The sequence below is a fragment of the Caloenas nicobarica genome, chromosome 2, assembly GCF_036013445.1.
Source record: "Caloenas nicobarica isolate bCalNic1 chromosome 2, bCalNic1.hap1, whole genome shotgun sequence".
Taxonomy (NCBI): Eukaryota; Metazoa; Chordata; class Aves; order Columbiformes; family Columbidae; genus Caloenas; species Caloenas nicobarica.
Genome location: NC_088246.1, coordinates 112,908,710 through 112,926,445, shown reverse-complemented (window position 1 = coordinate 112,926,445; position 17,736 = coordinate 112,908,710). Strand labels below are relative to the sequence as shown.

The 17,736-nt window shown below is 40.8% G+C and overlaps 1 protein-coding gene across 6 annotated transcripts in view; it reads right to left on the bottom strand.

Annotated features, from left to right (window-relative positions):
• Positions 1–17,736, bottom strand: part of EPB41L3 (erythrocyte membrane protein band 4.1 like 3) — a 102,043-nt gene that overhangs the window by 71,523 nt on the left and 12,784 nt on the right. The window lies entirely within an intron of this gene.

Here is a 17,736-nt window from a genome sequence, read left to right as displayed (position 1 = left end):
CCTGCTTGAATTTACCCACATTTCAGTAATCTCTTTCTAAGTGCTGGAGCATCCAAAAGAAAAGACAAATACTTCCATTAAGTCATTCTAAGTGTTAGACTTAAAAGAAGTGAATATGACTTTCCTTGAATATGGCAAGGCTGTTTGAATTTTACTTTGTGCAATAGTAAATCAAAATGAAAACATAAGTGATAGTCATTCAAAATCTTAATTATTTCAACTAAATAGTTTCATTACAAATATGTGGTTGGCACCCAATTCTCAAACTGTATAGAAGCAAAATCCAACTTTAAAAAATATTATGATTTTCTATCATAACAAGGATATGAAAAAGCAGACTATGTGCCAGTTCAGCAAATAAAGTCTGCTCTTACTTTTGTTGCTTGTATGCTCTTAGTCCTCATGGTCTTATCCTTGAGCATTTTGCTTTTAAGCAACTAGAAAACAAACCAGTCTGCTGCAATCTATTTCTGTTCATCATAAGGCCCTGATTTCTTTAACCTGGTAACCATAGCTACTATGTAATTATAGGCAGTTCCGCAGAATATGCATCTGCTAATTCATCTGCTAGGAAGTCACTATCAACTCTCAACATACACTATGTAGTAAACTACAATGTTTACTAGTAGAAACAGGTTTATTAAAGGTCAGTAAAAATGTACAGGCTTTTCTTCTTTCCCTTTCCCTTTTCGCTTTCCGTTTTCCTTTTTCCTTTCCCTTTTCCCTTTCCTTTCCTTTTTTCTTAAATATTTAATAAGCTACATTGCTTGACAAAAAATGTTTTAAATGAGGCGAATTACTCTTTTCGAACTCATTTATGTATCCTGCCCTTTCAAGGTTAAGTCCTCCAGTGAATCCATGTCTCTGTACAGCAAGCAAGTGCCCAGCATTCAGCCCGTGCTCAGTTTCTGCACTGCCTATGAGGACAAGGGTGCACGTTCCTACCTCCTGCATGCCAAAACAGCACGAGAGAAAAGCAGAACTGGAAAGCATATGTGGCAGATTTATGCTTCAGGCCACATTTTCCAAGTACTAACGTGTGGCAGACTTGTTTAGGAATACATCATAAATTTCTACACTCAAACTGGCACAGTTATATCAAAAGCACCCTTTAAAATGTATCATTTAAACAACATCTACAAAAAGCAAAAAATAACTAATGTCTTTTAAAATATGACAGTCAGAAAGGCACTCATCTAATCAAATTACAAATGTTCGCATCTGAGATGGTCACTTTAAACAGCGAGGAGAAAAGCAGGCATTTCAGAGAGCAATTCATCTGACCTGTTTTAGATGCTTGCTTAAGCCAAGATAAATCACATAGGAGCATGACTTGGTCCAACTTGCTATGAAGGAAGCCTAAAAAACTTCCTCTGATGTAGATCAAACAAATCCATCCTCCATTTTCAATTCTATTAAACCACTCCTTTTTGTATGCTTTAAAAATTGAATTGCAGAACAACGTTAATCTCTCATAGTTTTGTTTTGCCCATCTGTCACATCAACATGGAATAAACTATTCTTCATCTGATACTACTACGGATGCCTTGCTTTAAAAGCAACCAAATCTCCACAAACTTCACAAATTTTCCACCCCCCCAACCATGTTTTGCACAAGTGTATGAAGATATGAAATCCAAATTGATCAAATAATTAACTCAATAAAAATCAAACTATGTATTTGATTTTCTTTTCCACAAACTATGAATTAGGAAGTAACAAAGATCTAACTTACAGCTACAAAAATAAAAGAAAAGAACAAACACCGCCAAGCAGCATAGATGACCAATACAAAGTGTAATGCATTAAAGCTGTAGTACAATGGGGTTTTTTGCCTTCTTGGCATGAATTAGAGCCGTGTAAATAGAAAGCAACAATCATACTTGCTGTTTGAAAACAGTCACCCCAAGTATCTTAAAGCGTTAATTTCTATAAGATCAGATTGCCAGTTGACATGAATCAAAAGTCTGTCTTCCTTCAGCAGCCATCAATGGAAGCTCATTTTTGCACCCTATATAGCTTCTTTCCTAATGAACATTTGTATCCAGGCTGTTTGTCAGCATGGAAACACAGCCATTTAAATTAGCCCATAAACCACAACTTCATGTAGCATGAAATGACAAGAAGTTTTACTTTTCTTGCCAGTTATAATTTTGTACCTCGAGGAACAACAAACATAGTTCTTAAATTCTTCTGGGACATTCTGGCATGAAGCAGAGCCTTACAATACTGGGAGTTACTCTCTGGGACCGGTTTTCTCTCCAGTTACACGTAAGTCGTCACTTGCTTTAAAAGTGCTTTGTTAGAAAGCTTTTTGTACATTATCAAATATTTTAGCATAAGCGATTCCCTAGATACAATATTCCTGTCATTAGTCAGACAGCAGATGGATTTAATTAACCCAAGGTTACCCATTTCCAAATGTCCTCTTTATTTCCCTATGCAGACTAATATGTTTAATAACAAATACTGAGAACAAAATGCTATCGACTTCACACTGTTATCTTACAGATGTAAATAGAAGCAAAGCAAACACATTTTGAATCCAGTTTCTTACAAACTCCTCAGATGATTGTATTGTTAAGGTTTATCTCATTCCAACTCGTGCAGGTTAAAATACCAAAATTACAAGACACAAAACAACATTCCTCAGTGCAAACCAATAGGTTATTTTGCCTTCGTCAGCAAACAGCTGCTTATTCAAACTATCTGTGAAAGAATTTATTTTTTTATAAATGGCACAATCATCCTCCTAGGAAGCAGCACTTTCACTTATGGAAGAATAACAGTAATATTGAGAAATTTAACAACAAAAACATTACCTCAGTTTATACACAGCAAACCTGACAGAACAGCTAATAGTGTCTACACATTTGTCAAACACATATAATAAGCTCAGAATTTCTCATTTTATTAGTTTATTTACTATAACTGGCTATGTATTGAAATCATGACTTCTAATGTGAATTTCAGTACAGGAAAGAAGAAATCACTGAAGTTCCTTAAACTTTTTCTGTTGCCAGCACAACTCCCGTATCAAATTCCCCTTTCCAGCAAACAGAAAACAAACTAATGAAAAGAAATTACCTTACAAAAATGAAGTAATAATATGCAAGCCAGATGTGCTCTTGGATAGCTAAGTTTGGCTTACAACCCAATATTCAAAGATTCCAAAAGATTAGCGGAGTCCAAACTTAACACAGATGCTGCTAATACTGGATAGTCTAAGGCTAAAGTGAATTTGGCTACAGAATTCAATCAGAATGAAAATCAAGTCTTCTGATTAAAGGGAAAAAAATAAGTCAAGAACTAGCTTATTTTAACCTACTTCTTAAAAATTAAGTTAAAAATATATGTAGTTTCAGCAGTGTAAAGTTTTAAAATGCTTTTGAGAGTGCTGCAGAAGAAGAATCAATGGAAGATAAACATTAGCATACTATTAAGGTGTTAAAACACAACTTCAAAAAAAACATGACGTTTAAAAATAATTTTTATTAGATCATATCACAGAAAGCTTTTCATAGCCTTACACTACCAAAGACATTACATATGGATCTCAAAGCCTGTAAACCACTTGCGCAAAGCCTACATCCAAAAACCTTCCAACACACCTAGTCCTTGTTACCTACAGCTACCAACATATTGCAGCTTGGGAGACGACCATTTTTGTCACCAATTACTTGCTATGGACTTAAAGCACATAATTTCCTTTTCTCTCTACAGGAACCTGAATCATGTTGTTCTCTATTAATAATTCTCCAAGCAGGCAAAGCCCAGCCTACGTCACCTGGTCACCTCTAGCAAGGGACAGTCACAATCTACTGTATATATTCATACATTCAACAAGTTATTTGACCCCTTGCCTCCCATTCTCAAAACATAGACCTTCTGGGTTGCGCCTACTGAGCAACAAAATTCACAGCTAATTGACAGCAGAGTCCACAGTTTAATTAACACAGCAGTCATTAATAAACCTTTATTTATATATAAATACATGCTAGTGAAAATATCTGCTATATTAAACAAATGGAAATCACATTACAGAGGAAATTGCAAATTAATTCTGAATAAATTGTGATGTAATGGCAAAACAAAATTGAATGAAGTATAATCAAATGAACTATACATAGCCACTATTTCCTCTAATGCACAGATTAATGATTTACATTTAAATGCTGCTTTGATCTGACTAATTCTCTTTGTGGGAAGTTCTCCTTTAATTACAATAATTTCTGAAGATTGTTATAAACCATTGCAAAGGTCCAAATTTGGAAGTTATGTAACAAAATAATGATTCTATACTTCAAAAATAATGTTCCGCCTAACGAGAGACATATTTATCCAATAACGATGAGATGCTGATGAGAAGAGCATATGGAGAACCGTATTGCTGCTATGAGCAGTAACAGAAATGTCAATATATGTTTCAAGAAAAGAATACATGCCAGAACGACAACTTCTAAGCTTAAATATAAACTGTTTTCATCAAACTGCTTCAAGTCTCAGCTCCCTTCATTCCAGTTGGGTTCCTTATTAGGAAAGCAACCATTTTTTGTTGATCCTTTTGGATTTGAGTGAGTTTTGCCCTCACGTGCAGGAAGCATCCAAGCCACAAAAGCCTGGTGCCAGGTCCCTGGGAGAGGCAGGATCTCTGCTGCACTTCACCAAGAGTTCAGACCAACTCTTTCATAGAATCATAGATTAGTTTGGGTTGGAAGGGACCTTCAAACATCATCTAATCCAACCCTCCTGCAACGAGCAGGGACACCTTCAACCAGATCAGGTTGCTCAGAGCCCCATCCAGCCTAGGCTTGAATGTCTCCAGGGATGGTGCATCTACCACCTCTCTGGGCAACCTGTGCCAGTGTTTCACCACCCTCAGTGTAAAAAATTTCTTCCTCATGTCTAGCCTGAATCTCCCCTTCTTGAGTTTAAAACCATTACCCCTTGTCCTGTCATAACATGTCCTTCTAAAAAGTCTGTCCCCATCTTTCTTATAGGTCCCTTTTAAGTACTGAAAGGCCACAATAGGGTCTCCCTGGACCCTTCTCTTCTCCAGGCTGAACAACCCCAACTCTCTCAGCCTGTCCTCATAGGAGAGGTGTTCCAGCCCTCTGACCATTTTTGTGGCCTCCTCTGGCTCCTCTCCAACAGGTCCATGTCTTCCCTGTACTGAGGGCTCCAGAGCTGGACACAGGACTCCAGGTGGGGTCTCACCAGAGCAGAGCAGAGCAGAGGGCTCTGCACTCTGATTTCTTCTCTCCCTCCTTGTGGGACTCTTCTAGTTTCCCTGCTCCTCATGCAGGTTTACTCATCACCATCCTCCAGTGATGGCAGCAACCGCAGGCCTCACAGAGGAGGCATCTCCTTAGCGTTACGGTTTCTCCAGTGGATGCCAACAAGCCAAAGTGAATGCAGAGCCATGACCTGAGCAGATGTGGGTGAAAAATGACCACACAAAAAGGACAACCGGATGCCCCAACCCAACCGCACACTCCTGTCACCTCTCTTGTGGCAGCACCAGTGTAATTTGGGGGGGCAGGGGAAGCAGCACCCCTCATTCAGGAGTCAGTGGGCACCCCATCTAACATGCCTGTAAGGCTCCAGCCCACCAAGTGCAACCATTATACTTTAAATCACAAACACACTGGCTATCCTGAGAGTTAAGCGTTGCACCTTAAACATATACATATAACAAAAACACAAACACATTAGAGAGTCAGCACATGGGAAAGACAAAACAAAAACCCAAACGAACAAACAAACAAACTCCAAAAAGATGGTCAAAAAAGTAATAACAAGAGACACAAGGGGCAAAACAATGGAGGAAGGTGCTAAGCATCAGGCTGAGCTGCAATGGTGCCAGCACAGCACGCTCTGAGTTAAATGACTTAACAGATCTGTTGCACAAGCCATAGGCATCAGTGAAGGAGAGAGACTTCAGGGAGGACAGGAACGTGTTAATAAGCAATAATAAGAAAGGCTGTCTGGAAGTGTTGAAAGATATAGCATGAGTTAAAATTTTTGTTTGGCCCTCTAGGAAGGTGCACAATACAGATTTCTTTGACGTTCCTTGATGAAGATGAAAAAAGGAAAAATGGATGCAACATCTGAGGAAGGTGCCACGTAATCAGGATGAGATGGGGGAGACACCTTAAAACCAACAGACACACCCTTCAGAGGGGACAAAAAGGCAATGGCAGACTTGAATTACATGTAAGGACCCAAAACTCCCCCACCCCAGGCAATCATGCACCTCACTGGCAGCTGAGTGTTTCTGTAGAATTATCCCTTGCCAGGCAAGGGTGAGGACGGGAAGCATGAGGAGTTTTAAATGATGAGGGGCAGGGGAGGAGGAATATATATTAGAAAGAGAGTGTATACCAAAGCAGAACCAAGGACACGTGACTCAGGAATGAACATAAAAGACCAACATCAACATAAAAGGAGAAATGAAGACTAGGTTGCAAAGTGACTTAAAATCAGCAAGAGATGCAGCAAACAATAAGAAGAGAGTCTATAAATACACTAGAAGGCAAAGCAGGCTTGTTACTGAGCACAGAAAAGGCTGAATTATTCAGTGCCTTGTTTCACTGCAGTGAACTGGGACCAGATACCAGGGGCATCTTTCGCCTGATGTGCAGGATGTGCAAACACAGGCTGGATGGAGTAAAGGGAAGATCAGAGCAAACATATCAGTAAGCCAGGTGATTTCAAGTCAGCAGGAATCACTGGAACCAGGGCTTGGGGAACTACCAGCAACCATCTCTAAACCACTAACTGCTGCTACCTTGCAGATGCCAGTGTGGCCAGGTAAGGTCTAAAAGAAATGAAAAGACCCAACACACCACCCGATCTTACAAAGGAGAGTGGGGACATAAAAGCCAGAAATTACAGTGTACTTTTAATACCAGAAAAGTTACTGAAGCACACCGCTAAAGATTCCTAATCCTTTAAAAATAATGAGATTAGAGAGGAAAAAAAAAAAAAAAGAAACAAACAAAAAAACCCTAAACACAACACTCAACATGAATGTATCAAAAAGTCATGTCAGACTAGTGTAGTGTCTTTCTCACTCTCTCTGACAGGGCATCTGTCCCAGCTGATAAAAAGAAAGTGGTACAGATGACAGAGCCTATCTTTAGCAAGGCTTTTAAAACAGCCCTGCATGACTTTTTCATGAGTGAACCACAGAAATAGTTTAAATGTTTAAAAGGAGAAAGAAAAAAAAAAAGAAAGATGTACAAGTGATGGAAAAAAAACCAAACCCCAGGCTATGAACACTTATCAGTAGTATGATGACAACTTTTATCAGTAGTATGATGATAACCTGGGAGAACTGATCAATTTGAGGAACCACAGCCCTCCAAGTATCAGCGAAGGAAAGGAGAGTGCCCGATCCCTGCCCAGCTTCACACTGGGGAGGCTGGGGCACGCTGCTGCCATCCTCACCAGACTTAAGGGGAGAAAAGCAGTCTGACAGAAAACCGTCTATACACTGAATCTGACTACATTCCCCTATGGGCAATGGCAACAGGAGTGGGGAGCTCAGAAGTGATGGGGAAGCTATGGGTTAGGCAGCAGGAACAAAGCAGTGTGAAGGTCTGAAACAAGATGAATTTCAGTCTGGGACATAATTCTGGAGCTGTTCTGCCTTCTGCAGCACCAGCAAGAAGCACAGCATACTGTATTTCAGTATGGGATTCATATTTTTTGAAAAATAAGCATTAAAGAGTGCCAGGAAGAGAGTAGGAAGAACAATCATAAGATTAGAAAATGTGACCTGCAGAAAAAGTTTTTGTTTACCCTGGGTGAAGGGAAGAGAGGGAAGAGAGCCAATAAGAGCCTTGCAATACATGCAGGCTTCTTGCAGACAGAAAGTAATCAAACATTTGCTAACAGTGAAGCAAGAATCTGATTGGCATCAAGTGGGATTTAGTATAGATGGTGTACCAACTGTAATGACAGTCAAGAAGAGGTTATCTATAGCTGTGTGGACCCATCAGTGGAGACTTACATGCAGAAAAACAGTAGCAGCAAAATTCTGTTTGCAACTTTATAAAACATAAGCAAATAAAATTTTGTTGATTTTGCTATCCTTTCCACTTGGGTTGGCAATTCTGAATTCACAAAATGCATATATTTGCTTCTGCTTCAGAGCATTTGGATGCACAGGATAACACTTTTATTTCCTGTTTACCTTTCACTTCTATGATTCTGTGAAATTACCCAGGTCTGTTTTGCTCTCTTGATGGGTGGCTTCCCACAGCAATAAAACCCAGAATCACTGCAGGTTCCCTTGCCCCTTCTGCACACAAGGTTTATGAAAAATATGAGTGACTAGGTTTCCTGAAGACACCAGATCACCTTTTGGAAGTCATATCGCCTAGAGCACCCCAAGGCTACCCTAATTTCTAAACAGGACAAGAAAAATCAGGCCACCATACCCCATTTTGGCTGGTTTTTTGCCACCCTGCTGATCGAAGCAGCTTTCCCCATGGGCAGACATGGATTTACCAGAGGAAGAAGGTAGCTGCATTCTCCCACCACTCTGTACAGGTCTTCAGGCACGGGGTGCAGTTGTCAATGCACTTTTCCATGCACCCAAAAGTGGGGGCTGCTTCTGCCCCCCTCATCTCCCCATGCCAGGATTCATCCACCAGCTCCAAAAGCAGGATCATGGCCATTGCCCAGTGCTTGTGCTGGGGTTCCTGCAGATGGCTCCCAGTTGGAAGAGGCCACACTCACAAGCTGGGAAATGCACACCTTCCTGTGACTGCTGGGTCTAACTATAGAACTGCACAGTGCTTAAACCAAGCCTGATGGCTATTTCATTGATAAATAAACAAACGAACAAAACAAACAAAAAACCCCACACAACAAAACATCAACCAACAAAACAAAATAAACAAACCCCACCGCAAACAAACACCCCTCCATCAATAAAACTAAAAAAACCCACCAAAAATTGTAAAAGAAGAACTCCTGAGAAAAAGTGATGCTTATAAACTGCTGCTTATAGCAGACTTCAGCAAAGCAGCTGCCCACCAAAAAGCTTTAATCCACACAAGTACTGTAATTTCAGAAAAGCAGGAGGGAGCAGAAATAATACATAAATAATTCAATAAATAGGTATGTTGAGAAACAACAGGGAATTACAGGGGGGACACAGATGTGAGGAGGAGAAGGAAATGAAGGAACCAGTACTGGAGACAACAGCAGCATCCCACAGATGCTGGTCACGAGAGAATTGCATAGAAACACCATCAACTCCAACCTTGCCTCATTTCAGTTAAAAAAAAAAAAATAAATCCAGGCAAAAGAAAACACACCAAAACTGCTTGTAGTGCTGTGATTACAACTGATTGATAATATATTTCATCCAGCAACTAAAAAGGCAAGAAGGACCCCTCAGTGGCACACTCTGATTTTCTGCAGATAAGTGACCTGAATTACTTGAGTTACATTTATGTGAGGTGTTGACCTTTCTGAATCGCTCTGGAGCCAAATGTGGGCATCATTCACTATTTAAAAGTTGTATTTAATGCTACAGAGACTGAGCATGCTTCAGGCATCATATCGTTAAGTTCATATTCTCTTATGCTGAGCAGAAAATGGAATTAATTCAAAATTAAAAACAGAGTTGCAAGAGTTGCTGACACATGACAGGTGTGCTACATTATCACATTACCCTCGGGACAAAATACTGTAACACCTGTAAACAGTATTTTCTGTTTCATATACTACTTAAATAGACTGTGCTCCAGTGCTCCCAAGCTGGTGACCTGCTGAACCTCACAGAAACCAGGGAATCAGATAGGCAAGGAACAGACCAGAGCATCAAGCCCATCTCCTCCAAGGCTTCCTGCTCACTCCCACCAGACATTTATCTTCCCAGCCAAGGTGATGTAAAAGGCTACAAAGTAAAACAAAAAATTATGACCTATAACTAAAAATATCAACATGGCTCTTCTTATTTCCTGGACATCTTACTAACTAGGATTCAGCAAAGAAACCAGTTGTTTTTTGCTTGATTTTACAGAGTGGTGATTGAAAAAGTCAAAAAGGACTGCTCTCTGATGAATTAAACCCTTCCCAGTCTATTACTGGCAAAAACGATATAATATTACGATTTCTTTTTTTCTACTTCTGCAGTGAATGGATGCTTCTTCCCCATTTTTATAGGGTGTGTGTTTGCGGGGGGAGGGGGACGGCGGAATTCTTTTTAACTTTTTGTAGCCTTTTCTCCAATCCAGCGTGGTTCAGAGATGGACAAAAGGAAGCATTTGGGGCAGAGAGGACGGAGGTTTTGCAGTCAGCTGGATGATGCCTCTTCCAGGCAGCTGCTGCTGTTTCCATCCTCCGCTGCTGTTCCGTTCCAGTGAGACACACGTTTGCGATGTGGTCAGGAGCTCTGCTCCCTGTGCCCGGCACGGGCCCACGCATCGGTCTGTCCTCAAGTATGCTCAGCTTCAGAAGGCCACAGCATTTTCCTCTTTTTTCCCAAAATATCAGACTATTTTTTCATCCCGTTTTCCAGCTTTTGAAGGCGTTAAACGGGTCTGATGCAGTAAAGCTACGTGATGAGGCATCACGGCGTGTTTAGTCTTAACAGCTTTTGTTTTTCTGAAATGGATTATTTACTTTGTACTTAGATTTTAATCTCCTGGGTATCCACGTCAGTTTTGAATGTAAAACATACCCTGCGATATCAAGTAATAGACTTCCCAGTTTGAAGCACTGCATCAGGAAACCGCTGACTCCTCAAACGAATTAAAATCTTACGGGTCTAAACAACCAAATCTGCGGCATCAGACAGTCAGCTTTTTATACTTAAGCTCTTCTGGGATCTCCATGCTCCCCAACGCTTCTATCACCTGCTACAGATTACAAAAATACCATTCATTTGGCACCAGCAGCTAGCCTGTGACACCTGTGCCCCAGGTTATACTGTCCCTCTGAAACCATCCTCCCAGCCCTACACAGACACCAGCATGGCAGACCATCAACAGGGAGAAACCCCCAGCTCTGAAAATTCAGTTCAACGTGTCTCCCTGTAAAACCTCAAGCGCACACACCAGCAGTTGGACCTGACGCCTCAAAGCCACCAGCTGTTAAATAATGTGTTGGATGCAAACCAAGACCTACAGATGGTGTGGGAGCAGGGACTTCTAGGAACAAATCAGTCGGAATGGAAATGCACGAAGAGCAAGAACATTTACGGTGGATCCAGGCCTCTGCAGAGTGGAGTGATCTCACTTAAAATCACTGATTAAGTGGTTTCGTCTCCCAGCTTCAGTTTGCTTCGGTTCTGTCTTTTAGGACCATTTTAGTTGCATGTTTTCAAAGTATGGGAAGCTCATGCACACGTTGTCCCAATGCACAATAAAGTCTGGGGGATCCTTTGCATGATGAACTCCACAATGAATTAAGAACAAGCTTTCTGTACTTTCACATCACATCCCAATAAAGCCAAAACCTTTCATCATCTATGCAGCTACTCAAACTATGAGGATTTGAAAACCAGCATTCAACACACCCTAACAATGAAAATAACTATCTTTAAAGAGGGTTTGACTCTTTTCACCTATGAAACCCTAAAGTATTATACATACAGCTATATAGTAATTACATTATATACTCCTGACCCAGTATTTTATTGGATTATGCTCTCTCTGATGATGGATGACACTGCATCTGGCAACTCCTCTTTGACATGCATGACTATCTTGGATTTAGACACTTAGAAGTGACAGCAGCTCAGAGAGAACAGAAGGGGTTGGGGCTATTGGGACAGTCAGGTGGCTTGAGGTGTCACCATAAGACAGTGTTCAGAAAAGAATGAGGGAGAAAGGAAAGAGGGGAAGAATAAGAAAGTAGAAAGTGGCTGTGGTGCAGCTTAATCACAAAAATGAGAGTAAGAGGTAATGGACAAACTCTCATAGCAGAAAGAGTAAGAAAAGCTCTTTGCAGCTTTTAAATCACTGGGGATTCAAAAAAGGAGGTCACAGAAATCATTCTAAGTTACTCAACAGGAGCTGAGCATTTTAAAAAACATAAAAATCTATTCTGTATCAAATATAACATTTGAAAGCAGAAGTGGAGGTAATTAAGCTGGATGCTGCTAAATCCTTACTCAGGAATGAATGACTTTACAGTCTCAATTATTTCTGTCCTCATGTATTTTTTCTTATACATTGCTCTGGAAAATGTTTGATGATGTGTTTTTAAGGCTACAAACCACTAATTTGGTAGCTGCTAAACAATTCAAATTATATACCTTAAGGGAGAATCCTACGATTCAGAAATAAAGCAAAAGATTTCGATACCACACCCTGTTCAGTGTGCTGATCTTCAAACTTAACTCATGTGCTAACCAGGAAAGTGCCCAAATTAGTGAAACAGCCATAAGCAGTGACTTTTCCCATTGCTGCTCCTGACATTGTGCAGGACCCAATGCAAGCTCTCTTGGCATGTGACAAAGGACCACTGTGCGCTGTATCTACTGATTATTTTATGCCAACCCATTCCTTTCAATACCCTTCAGATCACAGCATGTAAAATTCAACTTATTTCTATTCTACACTACGTGGTAGTATGGAGGAAAAAAAAAAAGTTAACTTTCTCCTTACCAGAAAGATTTGTCCAAGAAGTATTTATAATTACAAAGTTTAACTTATCAAACAATTTTGATATCTTAATGCACAATTCAGCCTTCTCAGCAGCTACTAAACTTGCAGAAAATTACTCCCTACTTCATCATAAATTGTGGTTCAACACCCATCATTTCTACTAGTAGTTATGACTGATGCTAGATCACAGAATAAATGACAGAGTTGCATTTCACCTCTTTTATTCACTCTGCAGCCTGTTTTCTGCAGGGACAGAAATCTCCATGCCAATATTTACGCAGCCATTACATCTGAACTAAAAAATGAATGAAGTCATCCACCCCCTTCCTGGATGTCAGGAAGGCCCTGGGGGAGCGGTACCCTGCAGCTGGGCGCCAACCCACTCCTCTCTCCCTCGCCTTTGCTATATGCAATTGTGTCACCACAGCTGGGGCCACAGAAACCGTACCCTTAAGAAATCATTATTTAAAAGGCCTGCAAAGAAGCAAGAAACCAACTAATCCTTCCTCCAGCTCTGGAACAGCATTAATTATCCCTACAGCAGCAGCCACCAAACTTTTTTTGAGAGATATAGCCATGCAAGTGTGCCAAAAGCACCACCAACAAAACAAGCACGTCAGATATGTGCCAGATCATAATTAGGGGGCTCATCACTTCAAAGCGTCTTGTACAATGACATCGGTGCTTCATGGTCACCTTCCCAGCCCACCTTGTTTAAACTCTACCTACTATATATTTATGTCACCTGTTACTAAAATCTCACAATGCTCAAGCTTCCGTGTTCCCCACAAGCCATTTATTCCATTGAGACTCCCTAGCCTCACTGTTTCTAAAGATTTTCCCAAATGTCTGACCTAATTCTACCTACTTGAAATGGAGGCACACTCCTCCTCGCCCTGGCGACAGTGGATGTGTAACGTGGCTCTGCAGCTCACGGATGGTTGCCGTTCTCCCCTCAGACCACCCTCTCCTCTGTCTCTTCTGGTAAGTCCTATTTTTAGCCTTCTCTCAGGCTCTTTTCTCTCTCTTCTGTTCTCTTTCCCATCAGTCCACCTCTTTCTCGAGCAATAGCATCCAAAACCTACTTACAGCTGAAGATCAACTGCGCTTACTTGTGCTGGGCAGATTGCAAGGACAGCTTGATGCCTGAATACAATACTCCTCTTTATAACCTCCTGGTATTAAAAAAGTTCAATATTTTTGCCACAGTATGACACTTATCAACTCAGTTTTAACCTTTGATCCATGCATAATCCCACACTGTTTCCTCCAAATTCCTGCTTAAAGATCTCCCAAGTGGAAGAAAATGGTGTTAACTGCATTATATTCAATAAAAAGTAAGGAAAAAATATACTAGGTACATACGTTTTGATTTTTTTTGCTGTTTTATATTTAAAAAGTTCCTTCTCTTGTGCTGAGTATCATTCAAACAAGTATATATTAACATACGAGATCTAGTTTCATTGACAGAGTGCACATGATTTATACTAGAACAACTGTGACTCCCTGTATCTGAAGCACATTCAAGCCATGATATTCTCTTACTTATTAAGATATCAGGGAGTACCAATTGGAAATATTTCCGATTTCATTTCCAGCTTCCATCCACTGGTGAAATACCCACTCCAGAAGCAGCCACCTCAGTCTCTGGCAGGTGTTAGGGACACCAGCAATGGGGCTGGACCAACCCCACAGCACATTTTCTGTAGCTGTTTCACAGGAGCTGAGAACATCTTTCAAAAAACACAGGAAACAGACATACTTGTCTGCCTTCAAGAGCCTCAGGGCCACTAAGGTGACTTGAGTTGCAGCGCTGGCACTGTCGTAACTTATTAATAAATTAGGAGACAGCTCACATCTGCTAGGAAAGGAAAGTCTAGTCTACCCCATTTTACGGTCTCTAGCCGAGGCAAGCACGTTAAAATATGTATTACTTCTGTCTACCTGTCACTTCATGTAATATGCTTAGGTGAACCCATGGCTGCAAGCCAGAACCCAAACTGTTTCAACACAAGCAGTGCTTTTGGGGAGAAGTTATTTGCAATAGAAGTGTCAAGTCCCTTTTGGTATGCTGGCAAATGTTTGCCTCAGCCCTCGCTGAACCAAAAGTTAAATGGTGAGGAAAGACTGCAATTTCAGGTTAATCTGAGCACCTTAATACACTCATGAAATGAACTACATGCTGTGCCTCGCCAATGGAAAATGGAAAAATCAAAAGATCGATTGAGGCTGATTCCTTTAGCTCTTATTTTAAGAACAGTTTTGATACTGGTTTCTTAAGAGGGGACAAAACCCTGATCTACGTTACACTGCTAAGGAAAACATCTACTCTTCTTATCCCTGATATTGACTTTAAATGTGCCATGGGGACACAAATGGGCTGACAGGCCAATATACGATGCTATTTCATTCAAACCAGTTGCTAGACAATGGCTGGCATTCCGATGACTGAAAACTTGCAGAGAAGCTAGTTCAAGCTGGCTTAAGTAGATCCAAGTGTGGACTTGGATATTTAGGAGTTCTTAAGAAGGAAAAGCAGCTTGCAATATTTCAGGGTGGGGTTCCGAGGCTTTTTTTTTTTTTTCGTAATCCATTAGTACTAAATAAAACCAGAAACATGGCAGAGTCCTTTGTGCCCAGAACTGCATCTAAGCCCCAGAATTACAGCTGTAATTAATGAGTTTTCCAAGATAGGGGGCAAAGAATCAACTGGGGAAAAAAGCTAAACCAAAACAACCCAAAAAAATATTCCAGCAGCCTGCAAACTGAGCAAGTTAAAGATTTCTTCTTTTGCTCACACATACGCACACACAAGTATACAATAAAGGACACAACTCCCAAAACACACATACTCTGTTTCACCCCATTTGTAATCCTTTGCGGTGCTGTGAAAGCGTGCTGCCTTCAGGAAGATGAGGGCCCTTTTCATTTCTTATTATTTCATCTGCAGTTCAGCACGTTGCTTGACCTACGCTGACATAACTTTAAGTAAAACAGGCTCAAGTATGCAGTTTCACCATCCCTAAAGTGAGCCGTTTTTTTTTTTTTCTTTTTCTTTTTTTCTTTCCCTCCACTCACACTTCAGAGGAGAGGAAACGCCTGGTGTGAATTCTTTTCCAGCATTTTAAACACCACACAAAGTGCTTTCTTCCCATTGCCAGAGAGCTTCCGAAGGACCACAAGCCCTCCAGGAGAGGTGTAAATACCTTTATCCATCCCCAGCCAGTGGGAAGCAGATGGGGTAGAGACAGAGCCAGCAGCCCCCAGGCACCACAGCACCCACCCAGTACTGGGTGCTGCCTGAGCCCCCACCACACACATGAGCAAGGACAAAAAATAGGATTTTTGGAATAACCAATTGCTTCCCTCCACTGTCAACCACCTCCACCTGTAACCAAAATTGGCAAGTACCCAAAAGCTACAGAATTTGGTATTAGGATCACGCTGTTATTTTTCAAGCAGCCGGCTGCACTACCTTATATACTGCAGCCATACTATTCATTATGGCCAGTCATATTGAATTATGTGCGGAAAGGCTGAATTATTAACTTTTTGCAGCAACCTCGATGCCTTAAGACCCAGAAGTCTCACAAAGGACAGTTTTGTAGCTTATTAAACTAGACACATTTTTGTGCTCTACAAGCTTTTAATTGTCAAGGAAAATCATGTACAGCTATAAATCTATGAAATGTATTATAAATAATGCCACATTGTTCAAATTAGTTTGACGTTATGGGAAGACAATTCTCTTAGTTTATTCCTTTAATGCTCAGGCCACAGCAGTCTGCAAGGTACAGCAGATCTACTACTGCAGCTGAATAAAAAGCAATCCTAAAACTTGCATCCAACAGGGATAAATCCAAACTTCTCCATAAAAGCTATCACCATTTGACATCAGAATAGAAACTCCACCAAGTCACTATTGCATGTCTCTTTTGAACATGCTTTAAAACAAAAAGGCTGAGTTTTGGTTTGGTTTTTGCAGGTCTTGTTTTGTTTGTTTGGGTTTTTTGTTTGTTTGGTTGGTTGGGTTTTTTTGGGTTTTTTTGGTTTTGGGGGGGGTTTTTTGTTACTTTTCGGTTTTGTGGGTTTTTTTTGTGGGGGTTTGTGTGTTAGAAAGTGTGTTAGTGTGTTTAGAGTGTTAGAAAGCAGATTCATTAAGCCATGAAAGCACCTAGGAAGCTTAAGTCTGGCATACATCCCTTCCAACTCCTCCTCATTCAAGCAAAATTTATATAGTGAAAAACCTGTGCCACAGTAGGGGGAAAAAAAAAAAAAGGAGCTATTTTCAGACCAGACCAAATGTACTTGAATGAAAAAACCTGAACTCAGTCCTGAGAACAACGACAGAAAGGGAAGAGTGATTGAGCCTGAGCACTGTATTGACTGTAATTGCTCCATCAATTTGCACCATCACTAACCTCAGCAGCGATGCCTGATCTGTACAACAGGATTTCATAAGTACCCTAAGCAGATGCAGGACTATTTCCCAACCCACATGCTTTTAAAGGCAAAAGGATTTGGCATTTTCCTGCAAACTACTGGTGTGGGTTTGCAACGCAAGCTACAGCGTGTTTACAAACCCCACACTCAACGTCTTGGGTTTTCTAACCCATTTTAATTTGCAGACCTCGTCAGTCACAGGCAGCGTGCTGGCTGGGACCAGAGTAAAGCCAGCACAAAACATGTGGATGTCATGTCCTCAGCTCCAAACATTTCATGGTGTGGATCTTCTTCTCTCAGGACAATGTCCATCACCTAATGCAGACGTGGGCACACGCTTCTCTCCCGTTTTATATTTATCCCTGGCCCAGGTGCTATTTTCCAACAATGAACACAAGCTCGCCCGTGCCAATGGCTCTGAAACAAAGGCAGGAATTTTTCCTCCTCTACACACACCTCTCTCGGCGTATGAGCCACTGAAGTGATTTCATACAAATTAGGTTCATGTGTCAAGGAACAAGTGACCTGGAGTTTTTGAATGTTCAAATCCAGCATGTGTTTGGTCTTACACTTTATTTATGTTCTGTATGTACTTTGCCTCTCTAAAGCCTACAGCAGACAGCTGTCATTAACATGCAGCCCTTCTGCTAACGCTTTCCTT